Source organism: Coffea arabica, chromosome 4e (genome assembly GCF_036785885.1).
Source record: "Coffea arabica cultivar ET-39 chromosome 4e, Coffea Arabica ET-39 HiFi, whole genome shotgun sequence".
In the NCBI taxonomy this organism is placed as follows: domain Eukaryota; kingdom Viridiplantae; phylum Streptophyta; class Magnoliopsida; order Gentianales; family Rubiaceae; genus Coffea; species Coffea arabica.
This window is the reverse complement of record NC_092317.1, coordinates 10,412,383-10,429,629: the sequence shown is the minus strand read 5'-3', so window position 1 is coordinate 10,429,629 and position 17,247 is coordinate 10,412,383. Positions and strand designations below refer to the sequence as shown.

The 17,247-nt window shown below is 41.0% G+C and overlaps 1 long non-coding RNA gene across 1 annotated transcript; it reads right to left on the bottom strand.

Moving 5' to 3' along the window:
• Positions 1–779: 779 nt before the first annotated feature.
• Positions 780–17,038, bottom strand: LOC140005715 (uncharacterized). Its single transcript, XR_011813283.1, has 4 exons — positions 16,629–17,038; positions 16,509–16,528; positions 2,771–2,829; positions 780–917 (listed from the first exon to the last, which is right to left on the bottom strand). It is a non-coding gene; the product is annotated as an uncharacterized lncRNA (long non-coding RNA).
• Between the last annotated feature and the right edge of the window lie 209 nt (positions 17,039–17,247).

The following is a 17,247-nucleotide window of genomic DNA, read 5'->3' as shown; positions in this document are numbered from 1 at the left end:
TTGTTACGAAAAATTTTGGCCCCCTGGGAAAAAAAATCCTAGCTCCATCATTGCCTTTAACAACATTTTATATTTGCCAATTGGTTGACATTTAACAAAAATGACAAATAAAGGAAATGACAAACTATACCTGATGTTCATAACTCTGAAATTTGATGCATAAGAACTACTAGGAGGTGAACACCGCGCATAGAGCTTGCCTAGAATGCCCACACATCTTAGTTGAGATAATATGCTTTGTTCCGGAGATATTATATGAAATCCATTGAAATATATATTTACAAAGTCTTGACTTCAACTAAAAGTAACAGAAAGGACATCAGTTCATAGTTAACAGGGTTAAAATGCATTATTTTCCAAGATTGGAAACCACAAATCAGGGGAATTACTCCTAAAATAACAATCCGTCATCATGATTTTCTTCTAGCTAACGCAGTTATAATTCCATCAGCTATAAGTATCACAGTAGTAACTGAAATGCCAATTCCAATGACGTCATCTGCACCATAAAGTTAAACTTTTATTTCATGCATTGCCATACCGGAACAAAAAAATCCCAAGGATTCAAAGCAATATGGTTATCACCTTTTGTAATTTGTTCTTTTATTGTCTTCTCAAGGTACAAAGCCTGCCTCCAATTAGGTCTAATCAAGCAAACAAAGGCAAAACCAATGGGATAAAAGCACCACTCTTGAATACAACCAAAATGTTCTATAGTTTCTTTCTTTTGACAAGTAATATTGGTAAAGCATGTTAAACTATGAGCAATTTCATTCATGGGAACAGAGAACTAACCTCCAAACATGTCTATACAAGCTGCAGGCTCATTGAATACTCACCACTTCAATAACAACCAACAGCTAGAAGGTAAAGCTTTTCACTCTTCTACGATGGACTATCGGTCCTAGAGAGAGAAGCTGCACACAGACAAAGTTAGTTTTAGCAGTGAGAATAGTTTGCAATTCATATTTCAATTGAATTTAAACACCAAAACTCCAATTGCAGTTCTCTCCTTCCAACTTTCTAGAAAGGTCACACACTCTTAGAACAGTACTTTTTATAGTATGGCAAAAATTACCATTCTATATAAGTAACAAGTACTACAATTAAATTTATGTAAAATTTTGATTCTTCTGCTTGTGAAAACCTAGCAAACTCTAACACATGCAATGACATAATTCCTTCATACTACAAAGCAGATTATTATAACATGTAGTATTATAAAAAAAAGAAAAAAACTCTTAATAACATCATTACTTTTCTGGATAACAAACATCTATATTCTAGTAGGAAATGTGCGATTGAACAACCATATACAAATAGTGCAAGCAGTTACTCAGGCATGGAAGGCACAGGTGGTCAATGATTAGGAAATTGTTTTGGCCAAAGAGTTCAAAAATAATAATAATAAGAAGAGGAGGTTATGAGAACTAAATATGGATCAAAAAATAAGGCATAAAGTGGTTCTGTCTGCTTCCTTTTTTAAGTTGAATGTAACTGAACATGGATACAAGTAACAGAGCAACACAAGCAAATGACAATTATTTGCAAGTTGTTGAAAATATTCAGTAAAGAACCATGATTTAAAATTTATACAATAATTAAAAAAAAGGTAAGAAAAGGTCTATGAAAATAGATGAAATGTCAATATTTGTATGTGTATCTAGGTAAAAGGTGAACAATAGAGTGACAATATCTGCATAAAACTTTCTATGTGTATTGAAAATTATTAGGGCGTTCATAGTTTGGACAGGCCAAATAGAAATCTCGTCATCCTTAAAACTCATCCCAACGCAAGTTGTGATCCATGCTGTGCCAGTTTTCCATTAAACAGAAAAAAGAAAGAAGCAGAATGAAAACATATTCAGAGTATACAAAGAGAGAGTAACTTTAATGATGAAAGGATTAATGAGTCTTACAAACTGTGATGCAGTAGCTATGTGTTAACAATATGCATACCTTTAATGATGAAAGGATTGAAAAGCCTTACAATTGGCTATTATTGACCGGTGGAAAGATTACTTGTCGATTAGCATAGCTGCTTTCATTAACCATTTGCAATAATTGGTTTTCACTCTTTTGAAACCTGATTTGAAGTAAAAAAATAATAATAATAAATAATGATCATGAGATCAGTGCACAGGACAATATAAAAATTTATAACAATTTTATAGATTCACAACTTCTCAAAAACATGGAATTATAAGAATCACTAATAATGACTGAGTTGAGAGGCTGAGATCTAAAATGAATGAGGGAAAAATTATGTTTGATACTATTAACATGTTCAATTTAAAATGTTAAAGTATGCAGGGAAAAAAAAAGTGTAGATGGTTACAGTTGGTTGTTGTCAATCTTCACAAAATATTAGAAATTAATAAATAGAATGGCAAGTGATCACACTTTAAAAATGTTGTTTCTATGTCAGGCTTATTACCAAAGCCTGAACTTACTGCTATCATTTCCCTATTCTATGTTGTGGCAGCATACAATATGACAAAACAATACACTGATGTTATATTCTAACAGCAAGCAAACATCATTAAAATTTTGGTTGCCTCTTTCGACAGCATACAAAGTGACTAAATAGTTCATTATTATTAATCTTCATCCTGCACCTTTCTAAAGACCTCAAAAACTTATAGTAATGTGCAGGCGAAAAAATCCGTTAACACAAGGGAAAACAAAAGGAAGACAAAACCTTAGATCTGCACTAAACAAACCATTTCCCTTTTTTTTTGGTTCAGGAAAAACACCCAAATAAACTCACCTTGAGAAAACAATTTCCCCAATCCTTTTGTACCATACTGCAAATTTTAATAGCTCAACCTATAACAAACATTTAAAATTTAGTATAAAATAAAGACACCTATAACAAAAAGAAGAAAACAAATAGTTTGTAATTTAAATAGATAACTGATAGGGTGCATTTTAGTGGGTATTTTGGGCATTATTGCACAACTAATTGATTAAATATTTTCACTATTTGGGTGGATTCTACTGATATTTTGTTTTGGTGCTAATTGCAGGAATGGTTGCTGAAAAGTGCTTAAATCCAACTTTTAGAAGAGTCATTGGACGTGGGGCCCGTTTGAGAAGATTTTACCCAATTGTAATAGATTTTATTTTAATATATTTCTAGGGAGTCGGGCTGCAATTTTGGGGATGGTATTTTATCTCTCGCGCGGCGAAGGAAAAAGGGAGTTTTTTAGTTTTTGTTTTTGTGAGGGCACTGTGCGCCGCAGCTTGAGAGAGAAGAGAGGACAGAAGCCATTATTGTTGACTTGTGAGCAACCAACTTTGGATGTTTGCTTTTAACTATCTTTGACCAACAAATCAAGGAATTGAAATTGTTTTCTCGTATGCTTGCCTAACACAAAACACAAAAGGAAGAAAGCAAGGCAGTCGCAATTGTTGACTTGCATCCTTGCCCTTTCTAGCCTAAGCAGATTGATTGAAAACAAGGCCAATAAAAAGCATTCCCTCTGGTACGCCTGGTGAAAGAGAAAGGCAGGAGAAAAAGGTGAATATCGCATGACCGCGTAGGCCACCCTAGGAAAAAGCAACAAAAGATCCGATCTGGCAACTTTCTCCAATCATCCACGCGCCGCTTGCTCTTCATTAATGGAGGGCTAATTCCCCCAATTCTAGTCAAGGGGACAACTGACGATTTGGTTCAGAAATTACTGTGAGATCGAATTTATTTTAACTATTTCCTCCATTTATTAATATTTATATATTTCTTGTTTCTAAGTGTTATAGCCTTATGTATGATTGATTAGTGCGCAATAATTAATTGTTTATATAGGCTATTTTGCTATATAGGGGTAATTGAATCCGTAATTGTTCGTTATTTCTATTCCAGTAGCAACTGGCACAATTGGATTTGTGTCAGGGGAATATTTGATCTGGCTTGAATGAACCCTCGTAGCGTGTTTGTTAGTCAGGATTGGGCCTTTCTAATTACTAATGCAATCTAGAAATTGAATCCTACGGTCGTACCTAGGGTTGTTTTTGGGTTAGAGAAATAGCTAACGGTCGTACCTTAGCTATCGATAAATTAAGGAAGGGTTGGTTGTTTAGCGCGTGCGAGACAACTAGAACCAATCTATTAGTAAAGGTTGGAATTATTTTTGCATCGATGATCAGTGCATGAACCATTTCTGAAGTGTACCCTTGGCTAGAGTTTCTCTTAGTTATTTCTTTCAGTGAATTATTTTCTGCATTTAATTTGTTCAGTTGACTTTTGATACCAAAACCCCCCCCATTATTCTCGATTTGAAAAGGAACAAATATCTCTCCAGTCCCTGACGAGACGACCCTGCTTACCACTGTCTACTAGTTAGGGAATTCAGTTAAATAATTAATTCAGGTATATCGGATTAAGCAAACTCTTCGGGAACAGGGTGAATCAAGTAACCTATTGCACACCTAGAGTCCCTGCTCCAGTACTCGAATTGATTACTGACTGTTTCAGGTGGTAGTTAGGATTTATTTATTATTATTGCACAGGTTCGGCACCTGTCAATTTTTGGCGCCGTTGCCGGGGACTTGGCGTTTGAATTATTTGTTTCTTTTTGAATTCAGTTTTTATTTTGTTTTATTTTATTTTTCTTTTTCTTGGTATTTTTGCTAGTTTATGCCCCGTTCTTCTCGCACAGGTGACTTGGTATACGATCCTGAAATTGAGAAGGCAGCGCGTAGGCGAAGGCAAGAAAACCAAGAGACGAAAAGAAGGGCACTTATTTTCTGCAACCGAGTCAGTAGAAAACGAATTTAGCATGGCCAACACCCAGACATTAAGGGAGCTGGCTACCCCAGACCTGACTCATCAGCCCTTGTGCATCACGTTCCCAACTCTGGCTGAAAATACCTCGTTCGAGCTGAAATCGGGGTTGATTCAGCTCCTGCCCTCGTTCCATGGTCTTTCTGGTGAAGAACCCCACAAACATGTCAAGGAATTCGAAATAGTTTGCTCTAGCATGAAACCTCCTGGGGTCACTGAGGAGCAAATAAGACTGAGAGCTTTCCCCTTCTCTCTCAAGGATGCAGCGAAGGATTGGTTATACTACCTACCTGCAGGTAGTATCACCACGTGGGCACAATTGAAAAAGAAATTCCTGGAGAAAATTTTCCCCGCATCCCGGGCTGCAAGTTTGAGGAAGGAGATTTGCAGCATCAAGCAGTACTCCGGGGAGTCATTGTACGATTTTTGGGAAAGGTTCAACAAGTTGTGCGCTAGATGCCCACAGCATCAGATTAGTGAACAACTATTGATCCAGTACTTCTATGAGGGACTCCAGTCAACTGACAGGAGTATTATTGACGCTGCGAGTGGAGGAGCCCTGGCGAACAAGACACCGAGGGAAGCGTGGGACCTTATTGAAGCCATGGCAGAAAACTCTCAGCAGTTCGGTTTCCGTGAGAACAATCCTACCCGTAGAGTGAACGAGGCAGAGACGTCATCCATCCAGCAGCAACTGTCAGAGTTGACGTCTGCAGTCAGGCAATTGGCCATGAGAGACACACCGCGAGCAAAGGTGTGTGGAATCTGTACTAGCATGGACCACTGCACGGATACGTGCCCCATTTTGCAAGAGGACGGGACGGAACAGGTAAATATGGCCGGAGGCGTGCCCGCGCCCCGCAGGCAATATGACCCGTATTCCAACACATACAACCCCGGTTGGAGAGACCACCCCAATCTCAGTTACAGGAACAGGCAGCAAGGTTCATTCCCGAATCGTCCACCAGGATTCCACCAGCCTTGGCAACAAAAATCTCAACCCTCATCCTCCAATACAGGAAGCTCCTTGGAGGACCTAGTCAAGAACCTGGCCACGACTACTACCAACCTGGCCACGACTACTACACAGCTTCAACAGGAGCTCAGATCCTTGGCCGCAAATACCGCACAGCTCCAGCAAGACACAAAAGCTGACAAGAAGGACCAAGATGTCCGAATAAGTCAACTGGCAACTGCAATCAACCGCTTGGAGTCTCACATTTATGGGAAACTGCCATCGCAACCCGAGGTAAATCCCAGGAATGTAAGTGCCATGACGCTGAGGAGTGGCAAGGAACTGGAAGGGCCTACAGTGAAGAATTCAAAGAGCAAAAGTGAGGAGGAGATAGAAAAGGAAATTGAAGGGGAAGGACGTATCCGAGAAGATCCTAAGGTAACATCCACTTCTCCACCTACTACTACATCTAACTTACCTCCTTTCCCTTCCAGGTTGGCGAGGACAAGAAAAGTAGAAAAGGAAAAGGAACTTTTGGATGTATTCAGGAAAGTAGAGATTAACATCCCCCTACTGGATGCAATCAAGCAGATACCAAAATATGCCAAATTTTTGAAGGACTTGTGCACCCACAAGAGGAAGCTAAGGGGAGATGAACGAGTGGCGGTGGGAGAAAACGTGTCAGCTATGCTCCAGAGAAAGCTCCCACAAAAATGTGGAGACCCAGGTATGTTCACCATTCCCTGCAAGATAGGAGGTACTCCCATTAGGAAAGCAATGTTGGATTTGGGGGCGTCAATTAATGTTATGCCTAAGACAATTTACGCATCTCTAAATCTTGGCCCGTTAAAAGGCACAGGCATCATAATTCAACTTGCAGACCGTACCAATGCTTACCCAGAAGGGTTAGTTGAAGATGTTTTGGTACAGGTCAATGAGTTAGTTTTTCCTACAGATTTCTATGTCCTAGACATGGGGGATGAAAGGGCACTAAATCCGTCTCCTATATTGTTAGGTAGGCCATTTTTAAGCACTGCTAGGACAAAGATAGATGTAAATAAGGGTACCTTGTCAATGGAGTTTGATGGGAAAATTGTAAATTTTAATATTTTTGAAGCGATGAAATACCCAGATGAAACTAACTCTGTTTGTGCTTTAAGTGTTGTTGAGCCCCTTGTACAGGAAATATTTGAATTGGATGGGGTTGATGCACTAGCAGTGGCTTTGGCCAAACATCTTGAGTTGGGAGCAACTTTTGATGTAGAAATAAGTGATGAGCTATACCACGCTGTTGGAGCACTGCATTCGCTCCCACCAAGTTCTCCAAGGTATGAGCTTACTTCTGTTTTTGTACCAGAAACTCAGGCAAAATTGTTGCCTTCTATTGTGCAGGCGCCTGAGTTGGAGCTCAAACCTCTCCCAAAGCATTTGAAGTATGCTTTTCTCGGGGACAATGAGACACTGCCAGTCATCATATCTGCACACCTGTCACCAGGGCAAGAAGATAGACTAATTCGTCTTCTTCGAGATCATAAGGAGGCGATTGGGTGGAGTGTAGCAGATATCAAAGGAATTAACCCCTCCTTATGTATGCATCGAATCCGGCTTGAGGATGATGCAAAGCCAGTTAGACAAGGGCAACGGAGATTGAACCCACTAATGATGGAAGTGGTCAAGAAGGAGATACTTAAACTCCTAGAAGTGGGGATCATCTTCGCCATCTCAGATAGCCCCTGGGTGAGCCCAGTGCAAGTAGTCCCGAAAAAGGCGGGAGTAACAGTTGAAGAGAACCAAGAGGGTGAGATGGTCCCGGTGAGGAAACCCACAGGATGGCGCCAGTGCATTGACTATCGGCGTCTGAATGCTGTGACAAAGAAGGACCACTTCCCTCTGCCTTTTATTGATCAGATGATAGAAAGGTTAGCTGGCCGTGTCTATTATTGTTTTCTTGATGGTTTCTCTGGTTATTTTCAGATCGCAATAGCACCAGAGGATCAGGAGAAAACTACCTTCACCTGCCCCTTTGGTACATTTGCCTACCGGAGGATGCCTTTCGGCCTCTGCAACGCCCCAGCGACTTTTCAGAGGTGTATGGTAAGTATATTCTCTGAATATGTAGAAAAGATTATTGAGGTGTTTATGGATGATTTTAGTGTGTATGGAGATAGTTTTGATGAATGCCTGGATAATCTAGCTTTAATTTTGAAGAGGTGCATTGAGGCGAATTTAGTTTTAAATTGGGAAAAGTGTCATTTCATGGTGGATCAGGGCATTGTTTTAGGGCATGTAGTGTCGGCCAGGGGTATAGAGGTAGACAAGGCAAAAGTCGATATCATTTCTGCTTTACCGTACCCCGCAAGTGTGCGGGACGTGCGCTCCTTTTTAGGTCATGCAGGGTTCTACAGGAGATTCATCAAAGATTTCTCCAAAATTGGAGCGCCCCTGTTTAAACTGTTGCAAAAAGATGTGGCATTTGACTTCACCAAAGAGTGCAAGGTGGCATTTGACAGGCTGCGGGAGTCATTGACATCACCGCCTGTTATCCAACCTCCAGACTGGAGCCTCCCATTTGAGATAATGTGTGACGCGAGTGACTATGCGGTGGGAGCGGTGCTGGGGCAACGGATTGGTAGAGCTGCACATGCAATCTACTATGCATCGAAGGCGTTAAATGGAGCTCACCTCAACTACTCTACAACAGAAAAAGAATTGCTAGCTGTGGTTTTTGCATTAGAAAAATTTAGACCTTATTTGTTAGGTGCAAAAATAACAGTTTTCTCTGATCATGCAGCCTTGAGATACTTGATGACGAAGAAGGATGCTAAACCAAGGCTCATCAGATGGATCCTGCTTCTTCAAGAGTTTAACTTGGAGATTAAAGATAAAAGTGGGGTAGAAAACTTAGTCGCTGATCACTTGAGCCGCCTGCTCGCTCATAAGGAGGAGCCACCATTGAGGGAGGCATTTCCAGAGGAACAACTACTTGCTGTGAACGCGTCTGTACCCTGGTATGCCGATTTAGTAAATTTCTTAGTGACTAATCAATTGCCCGCAGGGTGGCCGAAAGCTAAGAGAGACAAGTTGAAGAGTGATGCCAAATATTACATTTGGGACGACCCATACCTTTGGAGACAATGTTCGGATCAAGTGCTCAGGAGGTGTGTAAGTGCAGGTGAATTTCACTCCATTTTAAATTTCTGTCATTCATTTGCATGTGGAGGGCATTTTGGGTCCAAACGAACAGCTCGCAAGGTGTTGGAGAGTGGCTTTTACTGGCCTACCCTGTTCAAAGATGCTTATTTATTCTGTAAATCCTGTGATAGGTGTCAAAGGGTGGGGAATATTTTTCGTAGGGACCAAATGCTTCAAACCCCCATGTTGTTTGTTGAAATTTTTGATGTTTGGGGGATAGATTTTATGGGTCCTTTTCCCTCATCTTTTGGTTTCCTGTACATTTTACTTGCTGTAGATTATGTCTCTAAATGGGTGGAAGCTAAAGCCACCCGTACTAATGATTCTAGAGTGGTTGCAGAGTTCTTAAAATCTAATATCTTTGTCCGTTTTGGAATGCCAAGAGCTGTGGTTAGTGATAGGGGGACACATTTCTGCAATAAGACAATCACGGCCTTGTTTCGAAAATACGGTGTACTCCATAAAGTATCTACACCGTATCACCCACAGGCAAACGGTCAGGCCGAAGTGTCGAACAAGGAAGTCAAGTCGATCTTGGAGAAGATGGTGCGTCCGGATAGGAAGGATTGGAGTTTAAAGCTAGAAGACGTACTATGGGCGTATAGAACCGCGTATAAGACGCCAATTGGGATGTCTCCTTATAGACTTGTTTTCGGTAAGGCTTGCCATCTCCCCGTGGAGTTCGAACACAAGGCGTTTTGGGCAGTGAAGCAGTGTAACATGGAATTAGATGAAGTAGGGGTCAAAAGGAAATTGCAGCTACAAGAGTTAGAGGAAATAAGAAATGAGGCGTATGAAAATGCCACGATCTATAAGGAGAAGAGTAAAATCTTTCATGATCAGCAGGTCTCTAGGAAAACTTTTGTAGTGGGGCAAAAAGTCCTCTTATACCACTCAAGGCTTAAACTTTTTCCCGGTAAGTTGCGTTCTCGTTGGATTGGTCCATTTGTCGTTTCTAATGTGTTCCATTATGGTGCAGTGGAAATCCAGAGTTTAAAAACGGAGAAAAAGTTCGTGATGAATGGTCATCGTCTCAAACCTTATTATGAGGGTTTCTATGTTGAAGAAGTAGAAGTTGAACACCTCCAAGATCCACTTTATCATGCTTGAGGGTTTTGGCCATGTCTAGCCAAAGACATTAAAGAAAGGCGCTACTTGGGAGGCAACCCAAGACTATTTGTTTTAGTTTTCATGCATTTTTGAAGTTTTAGTTAAGTATTAGTGTCAATTAATGGTTTGATGTTTGGTGGCAGGGAATTAGCGTTTAGGCGTGCCCACGCCAGATGGTCACGCCTGACGGAGGAAATTTTCGATCAGGTTCTGCGGACTACCTAGCAGTTAGACGTGCCCACGCCAGGTGGTCACGCCTGACGAAGGAAATTTTCGATCAGGTTCTGCAAACTCCATAGCAGTTAGGCGTGTCCACGCCAGATGGTCACGCCTGACGGAGGAAATTTTCGATCAGGTTCTGCGGACTACATAGCAGTTAGACGTGCCCACGCCAGGTGGTCACGCCTGACGGAGGAAATTTTCGATCAGGTTCTGCGGACTCTAGGGCAGTTAAACGTGCCCACGCTAGGTGGTCGCGTTAAAAAAAAAAAAAAAAAAAACTTCCGTAGCCCTACTTCTTCTTTTCTTCCTTTTTCTTTCTTCTTCTTTCTTCTTCCTTTCCTTTCTTTTTCTTCTTCTTCTTCTTCCTTCTTTTTTCCTTGTCCGCCGCCGCCACTTCGCACACCGCCTGCCGCCCAGCCGCGCTGCCATCCGCGCGACGCAACCCTGCGCGCCGCCACCTGCGCACCAAGCAGTCATCCACGCAGCATCCGCGCTCCACGCCGCACGCCGCCTACGCCGCACGCTGCCAGGCGCGAGCGACCTCCAGCCCAGGCGCGCGACCCCTCTGCTCGCCGCCTCCTAGCGCGTCCTCCCCCTCCTGCGCTCCCAGCAACCAGGCGCACAGCACGCATAGCGCTGCACGATCCGCAGCTCAGCCCATCGCGCCTGCCGCCTGCCTCGCCCAGCCTCGCATGCCGCGCGCCAACGCACAGCCAGAATCACTCCAGCGCAGTCCGTGCGCCGCCATCAGCTCGCGCAGCCAAACCCAGTCCGCCGTTGCCTTCCGCTCCTGCGCTGGTCCAGATCCACCCAGCAGCAGCCCACGCGCGACTCCAGCTGCCAGGCGCGCGACTTCCAGAACCAGCCAAGGCCACGCGCGTTGCTCTTCTCCACCACTCTGACTGACAGTCGAAAAACCTCCGGTGATTTCTTTCTTTAATTTTCTGTCACTAAGTAGTTAAGGCCAGATTACTAGCTTTTCTTAGCTGATGCCAGATTTTAATTTCTTAGCTGAGGCCAGATTTTTGATTTGCTAGCTGAGGACAGAAATTGTGTGTTATTTGGGGTGCTGCGATATATCTGTGGTTGATTGTGGTCTATTTGTGAAAGTTGGTGCTCAATCAGAGATATTGGGGGAAAGTTTTCACTCTGGTTGTTTCTTTAATTAGTTTTTGGGTGCAATTTTTATTGTTTATCTACTTAATTGATTCTTGGGCTGTTTGGTTGCTATTTGTTCAATTGTTGGTGTTGGGAGCTGTGTTTGGGGACCCTTAGCTTTGTTGATTAAACACCGCTCCATTTTACCCAACTTCACCTTGACTTTGCCCTCTTTTCCAATCCCCAATGACTAAACCGAAAACCAAAGGCAAGAACAAACCTTCCACTTCATCTCCTCAGCCTACGATCCCCTTAGAGGGACCTGCCCCATCGACTGGGCCTGGAGGGCCCCGTACCCGCCGTGGACGGACTAGGGAGGTTCATATCTCCTCTCCGGCCCATTTTGGCGGTCATTTGACCTTTACCCGGGCTGCCGACAAGGAGCGGTATGCCTCGACTTGTACAAGGAAGATAATTCCTTGTAAATACATCCATGGCCCTACACTTGATTTGCTCAACCTGAGGGATGAGGTCACACAGCACTTGACTAATGTAGGTTGGGCCCGCTATGCTTCTATAAATCAATCTGCTTTTACTGAACTCACGTGGGAATTCTATGCTACCTTCGAATTTAATATCCCTGATGAATTCTCCGTTACCACTCCTGGGGTAGTGAGGTTTCGATTAATGGGTAGAGAGTTCAACCAATCTATCACTGAGTTTAATTTGGCTCTTGGGTTTATTGATATTCCTTACTCCCAGAGTGAGGAGTATATGCACAGTGCGTGCGAATATATAGAGCCATTTTTCTCTCATTACCTCGATTATTGGAGTGGTTTGTCAGTTGACCAGCAATGCTATGACCCCAGTCAGTCTAAGGCTTCTTATCTTAAGAGCGCCGCCTACCGCTATTTACATAGATTCATGGCCTATAGTTTCTCAGGTAGGAAGGATAGCTCGGGTACTCTGACTAAACCCGAGTTCTTTTTCGTTTGGTGCATGGTAACTAAGACTAGGGTCAATTTGGGTAGCTGGTTTGCCCTCCACCTACGAACTGTGCTAAGTAAGAAAAATAAACCATTAATCTTAGGCTCATTTATCACTCAGTTGGCTGTCAATCTTGGGGTTTTGGACTTAAATAATCATAACTTGCATCGTGCTTGTATTATGGAGCCCCTTGATTTGGTTTGTTTGGAGAAAATGGGTCTTGTGAGACAGGTTAATGATGCTTTCCAGTTTGCCCCCCCGGGGCCAATCTCCGTTCCGCCGAAGCGCAAAGCTTCCAAATCCACTGCGACGGAGACTGGTGGTCCGTCCACGAATGCCCCCGGACCATCCTCTTCGGCACCTCCGCCATCTTCCTCCGTCGAAAGCCAGCTAGCGGCCCTCCGGTTCCAGATGCAGCACATGGACACTCATATGGATCGGATGGAGCGTCAAATGGGCGGGATGGCCCAGAATATAGCGCAGTATCTCCATCACGTGGGCTTCCGCCCGCCTTTTCCTCAGCAGCCATGATTCATGCCTGCCCTCCTCCGTTTTAAGGGAAGTGTCGCTGCCCCAATACCTCTGATTTGGTCTTACTTTGCTTACATTGAGGGCAATGTAAGGTTTAGGTGTGGGGGAGGGTTAACTATGCTTTGGGTGTGTTTTTAGTTGTTTGATTAAGTTCTTCCTTGCCTTAGTAGTTCCTTTCTGTAAACGATGATGAATGCAAATTGGGATATGAGCGTACATAGTAAGTTCATGCCATGGGGTGTTCTATTTTCCGTGATACTGAATTAAGTGATGAATATGCTGAACTTGACATAAATTTGATCCACTCGTGCGATTTTTGAGCCTAATTTTTCGATTTTTGAGTGCTTAGTGCACATGGTTTGTCATTCTAGAACTTGCTCGGTTATGCATGTCAAGATCACATTTAAATGAATTTAATGCATTGAAATGATACGGCACCTAGGAATGAGCCATTTTTGGACTTTCTTAAAACCAACCCTTGGATTATTTACCATTAGGGAGCCAAGTTGAGCTTTACATCGTATTCTTCGCTTGAGACCCTAGTTTTTAGTCGAAAAACCTCTTTTTAGACTTCCTATTTGAACCTCGTGTGAAGAAGTGCTCTGATTTCGTTATATAGAATTTTGGTGTATTATTCGGGAGGCATTACACCCATTTATGAAAAAAAAAGAAAAAGAAAAAGAAAACAGAAAAAAAAGGGATGTGAAAAGAAGAAAGAGTGCAGGAAACCAGCAAGTAAATCATGGTGCTGGTTCGGAGCTCTCGTAAAAAAAAAAAAAAAAAAAAAAAAAGGAAAAAATAAAAAGAGAGGGGAAGTCGATGAATGAAAAGATTCACTTGTGTGGTGGTTGAGATGCCTTTAAATTTCAAATGTGCAAAAAAATCTATGTAATGAATTTCTGGGCACTTTCTTTACACTTTTGCACCATTTTGACTCCTTTTAATCCTACCTTCTCACCCTAACCCCATTACAACCTTGCAAGTTCCTTGATTGCTGCATTTAAATTCGTGAGTAAGTGGTGGAGATATGATATATGAGCAAGCTTATGGTAGTGTCATTCTATTGTGTTGATTTGAGAGCCATCTTATATACATTTCATATACACTTTGGAGTGAATGAGTGCACTTTGAACTGTGAGCATTGCTAATTTGGTATATTTTGATTTCGATAAGGTTATTGGGGAATTTGGGGATGCCGCTTTTGGTATGAACTGCTGTGATTTGCTTAGCATCTTGATTGTACTTCTGAGTTAATTATGCTTGAGGGCAAGCATAGTTCAGGTGTGGGGGAGATTGATAGGGTGCATTTTAGTGGGTATTTTGGGCATTATTGCACAACTAATTGATTAAATATTTTCACTATTTGGGTGGATTCTACTGATATTTTGTTTTGGTGCTAATTGCAGGAATGGTTGCTGAAAAGTGCTTAAATCCAACTTTTAGAAGAGTCATTGGACGTGGGGCCCGTTTGAGAAGATTTTACCCAATTGTAATAGATTTTATTTTAATATATTTCTAGGGAGTCGGGCTGCAATTTTGGGGATGGTATTTTATCTCTCGCGCGGCGAAGGAAAAAGGGAGTTTTTTAGTTTTTGTTTTTGTGAGGGCACTGTGCGCCGCAGCTTGAGAGAGAAGAGAGGACAGAAGCCATTATTGTTGACTTGTGAGCAACCAACTTTGGATGTTTGCTTTTAACTATCTTTGACCAACAAATCAAGGAATTGAAATTGTTTTCTCGTATGCTTGCCTAACACAAAACACAAAAGGAAGAAAGCAAGGCAGCCGCAATTGTTGACTTGCATCCTTGCCCTTTCTAGCCTAAGCAGATTGATTGAAAACAAGGCCAATAAAAAGCATTCCCTCTGGTACGCCTGGTGAAAGAGAAAGGCAGGAGAAAAAGGTGAATATCGCATGACCGCGTAGGCCACCCTAGGAAAAAGCAACAAAAGATCCGATCTGGCAACTTTCTCCAATCATCCACGCGCCGCTTGCTCTTCATTAATGGAGGGCTAATTCCCCCAATTCTAGTCAAGGGGACAACTGACGATTTGGTTCAGAAATTACTGTGAGATCGAATTTATTTTAACTATTTCCTCCATTTATTAATATTTATATATTTCTTGTTTCTAAGTGTTATAGCCTTATGTATGATTGATTAGTGCGCAATAATTAATTGTTTATATAGGCTATTTTGCTATATAGGGGTAATTGAATCCGTAATTGTTCGTTATTTCTATTCCAGTAGCAACTGGCACAATTGGATTTGTGTCAGGGGAATATTTGATCTGGCTTGAATGAACCCTCGTAGCGTGTTTGTTAGTCAGGATTGGGCCTTTCTAATTACTAATGCAATCTAGAAATTGAATCCTACGGTCGTACCTAGGGTTGTTTTTGGGTTAGAGAAATAGCTAACGGTCGTACCTTAGCTATCGATAAATTAAGGAAAGGTTGGTTGTTTAGCGCGTGCGAGACAACTAGAACCAATCTATTAGTAAAGGTTGGAATTATTTTTGCATCGATGATCAGTGCATGAACCATTTCTGAAGTGTACCCTTGGCTAGAGTTTCTCTTAGTTATTTCTTTTAGTGAATTATTTTCTGCATTTAATTTGTTCAGTTGGCTTTTGATACCAAAACTCCCCCCATTATTCTCGATTTGAAAAGGAACAAATATCTCTCCAGTCCCTGAGGAGACGACCCTGCTTACCACTGTCTACTAGTTAGGGAATTCAGTTAAATAATTAATTCAGGTATATCGGATTAAGCAAACTCTTCGGGAACAGGGTGAATCAAGTAACCCATTGCACACCTAGAGTCCCTGCTCCAGTACTCGAATTGATTACTGACTGTTTCAGGTGGTAGTTAGGATTTATTTATTATTATTGCACAGGTTCGGCACCTGTCAATAACAAAAAACCTAAAACTTAAAATAGCAAACAGTTAAAACTTAGAAACTTTTAAAGTTACTTTTGTTGCACCATAGGTGAACACATGAAAAAATTTTGAACCGCCCTAAGCAAGCGGACAACAACGCAATGCACCCCATGAAAGGACACATAGAATCACATAAGATTTTCACTAATACACAAGAAATCAGAAGGGGAAAATTATAAAGAATAAATTAGTATTTTTGTAAAGTCTTTGTACTCCCTATAACAACATAACAAACTTTCCAAACAATCTGATATGATAATTACACATCATCCCTAACCAAGCTAGCAGATATAGTAGAATCATTAAAAAAAAAGAAACTTTTCTAAAAATGCGACAGAAACACTAAGATAACATGAAGCCACCAATTCTTGTCTTTTGTTAAGAAAACATGAGGTCAGCAGTTAAATATCTGCATCTTTTGTTATTTTTGGCTGAAAAAATGCTACTGTTTTAAATGTAGAAATGGCTTTCAAACTTCATTCTATGATTAGAATAGTGCAAAAACTCAATAATGATCTAAGTGGCTGAAAAAATACCACTGTTTTAAATGTCGAAATGCCTTTCAAACTTCATTCTATCATTAGAATAGTGCAGAAACCCAATAATGATCTAAGAGGCTTTAAGTGAAGAAATTAGGGGGGGAAAAGGTAAAACATAAAGCAAGAAAATAAGAAATTGTGGCCAAAAAGCTTACCTTTTGATGATTTCTCCAACCTAAATAAAAAAACCATAAAACAATTGAAAAAATGATGAGATACGAAATAGGTAAAAATAAAATAAAATGTGAGATTAACAATTGAGCATGTTAGGGTACCTCGATGTCAGATCAATGGACTTCTTCCTTCTGTGGCTATAGAGACATGTTAAAAAGAGAGTTTGAGAGGGAGGTACGAGAGGTAAGGGCATTGGTGAATGAGAAAATGAAGTCTCATTTGAATCTTGTGGGTAGATGAATGACACAACCTCCATATCCAAACACATCCTTTTCTGCTTTCTTAATCTCTCTGATATGATCCGATAAAAGAAAAAAAAAACACTAACAAATATACATAAAAATAAATGGATATTCCTGCTTGATCTTGTCAACACAGGCCTCCATATCAAAATCCATCCTTATTTGCTTTCTTAATCTCTCTGATGGGATCTAAACAAGAGGAAAAAGGAACAATACACATAAAAATAAACGAAAAGCTCAAAAATTTTAAGAGATTGGATTTTTTTGCTTAGAACATCTGATTTTTTTTTAATTTCACAAAAAAAAGTTAAAATACTTACCGAGTTAAAATATCATTTGTTCTAATAAAGATGCCGAAGATCCAGTTTTTCCCTTGTCTGCTTCTTTCCATGCGGCTTTCTTTGTTTTTTTTTTTGTCTAATTTCTTGCAGTAAAAATAAGTATCAATACTTACAAAGCAAAAAATTGAAGATGAAGA